Source organism: Rhipicephalus microplus, chromosome 10 (assembly GCF_043290135.1).
Source record: "Rhipicephalus microplus isolate Deutch F79 chromosome 10, USDA_Rmic, whole genome shotgun sequence".
NCBI lineage: Eukaryota > Metazoa > Arthropoda > Arachnida > Ixodida > Ixodidae > Rhipicephalus > Rhipicephalus microplus.
In genome coordinates this window covers 84,973,712-84,976,768 of record NC_134709.1, presented here as the reverse complement: position 1 = coordinate 84,976,768, position 3,057 = coordinate 84,973,712, and the positions used below count along the sequence as shown (strand labels likewise).

At 52.2% G+C, this 3,057-nt stretch overlaps 1 long non-coding RNA gene across 1 annotated transcript; it reads right to left on the bottom strand.

Annotated features, from left to right (window-relative positions):
- Positions 1-378: 378 nt before the first annotated feature.
- Positions 379-2,273, bottom strand: LOC142774464 (uncharacterized). Its single transcript, XR_012886411.1, has 2 exons — positions 1,910-2,273; positions 379-1,473 (listed from the first exon to the last, which is right to left on the bottom strand). It is a non-coding gene; the product is annotated as an uncharacterized LOC142774464 (long non-coding RNA).
- Positions 2,274-3,057: the final 784 nt, after the last annotated feature.

Genomic DNA, 3,057 nt, shown 5'->3' with positions numbered 1-3,057 from the left:
CGGCCACCCTTCGCTGGGTGGCTGCGCCAGCCGCGAGCGCCCTTCACGCCTACCGACTCGGGCGAGGTTCCTTGACACCATGTCCGCACGATTTATCAAAGTATCGATTGATTGTATGGTTTAACGCGCCGACGCAACGCAGGCGATGAAGCGCGCCGTAGGGGAGGGCTCAGGATTAAGTTTGACTACCTGGGAATCTTTATTGTGTGCCGAAATCTCGTACACACGGGCGTTTTTGCTTTTCGCCTCCATCAGAAATTCGGCCGCCGCAGCCGGGTATCGAAACCGCGCCCTAGTGCTCAGCAGCGCTACGCCTTAGCCACTGAGCCACCGCGGTTGGGGAACTTATCAAGGTATCAAGAAATAATGAATATCGTGAATGGAATAATGCATATTTATTTATCACAGCCAGACGCCGTCTGTACAAATATCACAGTGCGCATTGTTCTCGGTCCAGGCAGACGACAGGCAACACAAGATGTTGCCCTTAATGCTGAAAATATGCCAAAAGTACAAAACACAATATCTTGCCACATAAAACTCAAAACAAAACAGATTGTTCATGTGCCTGCAGATGTTTGAATCTCTGAGACACATAGTGAAGGAAAGTGTCGTCAGAAGAATCAACTTGTGGGCACATTTGAATAGACGAGCACACATTTCTAATAGTGCTTGGGTGGGGCAAAGTTAGTGCACCTGTGCTTCTCAGGAACTTGTAGGCATGTGGTGACATTGTACGCAAGATGCATGCAAAGACCATCACCTGGGCGCTATACTGAATGCGCTTTGCAGAAAGAAGTAGGAGCTGCTCCTTCATAAAGTTCACCGTCTCTTTCTTGCCTTCATCAATGCTGGCTTCCAATTTGTCCAGAAGGGAATGTATTGCCTGAGCCAGGTGGCGATAAGTGCAGCGCTCCTCAGACAGCATCGACAGGTTGTTCAAAATTTCCAACAAGGAACTTACTTTTTGAACTGAGTCTGGTACAACAGCGCTACCAAGGTTCTTGATTGGTGAACCTTGATAGCAGGCAAAGACTTCAAGGTTTGCAAACACGGTCAATGACGCATTCAAACAAGGTTCACGATAGTCGATAATGTTCAAAAACATGGAGACTCTTCTTTATGAATCACAGTCCACTTCGGAGACACTGACACCCCTTGCAGGCGAGCCCTTAGTTCTTCGAGGGACGAAAACCGGTCTCGTTCTTGCTCCGCTTCATATGACGCCAGCGACTCTTCTACAGCACGGGCGAGTTGGGAGGCTTCTTGTCGGCTCCTCTTGGCGTCAGGGGTTTCTCTCGTGCTCTGGTCTCGTACTGATAGGTAGGACGGACAGCCGGGAAATACCGTTGGGACAGATCCAGGACGCAACCGTGGTACTGGGAGTGCAACTTCAATAACTCTCCCTGTCCTTGGATCCGTGTACGATGTCGTCTTCTCGATGCATGAAGCGTCGAAATGATCCGCGCACACCTGCACAAACGTTTCAAGAACGTCTGAGACGCCACTTCTCAAAAGAAAAAAAATGCGCTCCCGTTTGCATGACCGTGTTTACAGTCCGTGTAGCTAAAACAAAGTCTACCTACGTTTTGCAAGCATCTAAATAAAAGCGCTGCGCTAAGCGGTACAAGCAACATGAAAGGAAACACGGGAGCGTGATGTCACCGCACTCCACGAAGCGCTTCCACCGAGAGCTTGCAAGAATGGACGACACCACGGCACTGTTAGTGAACAAAGCGCAGCTTACCATCCTTGCTGCGAACGTGCCTTTCTGGGCGATTCTCATCAACTGCTGGCGTCAGCGCTTCGCGAGGCCCGGCGGCCACACGCTCAAGTATTTCCCATCATAGGTGATTTCTACCCGAACAAGCAACGACAAGCTAAGAACAGGAGCATCTCAAATTCTTACCTTAGTGCACGAAGTCGGCACGAAGTCCTTCCTAGGAATGGCACGTAGCCATTGTTTGAGAGCGTCGGCGTCTTTAGGGAAGGAAAACACTTGTATCTTCTTTCCTGTTTTGTAGTTGCCGGTGCATCCGGGTACACAACACTTATTCGGCATTGTCGCATCACTCCAGCATCACGCACGGAAACGAAATTGCCGCAAAACAACAACGGAAAGCAACAAACGCGAAACACCGTCAACACCACGCCGCCGAACCGTCACCACCGCCGCCCACGCTGCGCTCGCTGCCGCTGCGGCTTCCCCGAGAGTCGGCCGGCCGGAAATGACGTCAGATTGCTGGGCGCAGGCCTGAAAAGATTTTCCGGGGGTGACGGTTTAAGACGCTTGCATTCGGCTTCCTTGGCTCGCGTCTGATCGGTGTTACCCGCGCGCCGTCTGCATTCTTGAACGGGATCGGTGTTCTTGACTCGCACCTCGTCGGTGTCACTGGTCTTCCACTGCCGACGCTTGCAATTGGCTTCCCTGGCTTACTACTTATCGGTGTTGACGTCGCCATTCGCGAACGCGATCGGTTTCACTAACCCTCACAGCGTCAAAGATAGTCGGGAAAGGTACGCGCACACTTGCGGAAAGCAAGGAGGACAGTGGCGCACTGTCCACCTTGTCGCGCACCCGCCGGCTCATCGCTTCTTCTCACCGACAAACGGAAGAAGGTAGTGCGGGAGAGATGATGCCTACGTGAGGAGTTAGCTCGAGCTTTGCGAGCAGTAGAGATGATGAAGAGAAAGAGAGCGGACAGGCGGCGGACGGCAGGCGAGGGAGATAGACGTCGCCGCGCACTGCTAGGAGCGCGTAAGCTACTTGGCACCACTCCAACACCTGCGGGGAGGAGAGGGGTGCGGATAGAGGGACTCCAAAACACAGGCTAGTCAAAGAGCTTTTCGTATCTTTTGGGCTAAACTGTGCACTCCCCATCATTTCTATACTCGCCGACGCGACATGCTTTGCAGCTACCATAGACACCAGCTCCAGAGTTCTCTCTAGTGTACTTATAGGAAACTCTATGGCTGCATAACCTGTCCTGCGACACTGCGAATCTCGTTATCAGAGCGTCAGCTGCCTCCGTGGTTCTGCCGTCTCAGCGTTGGCCG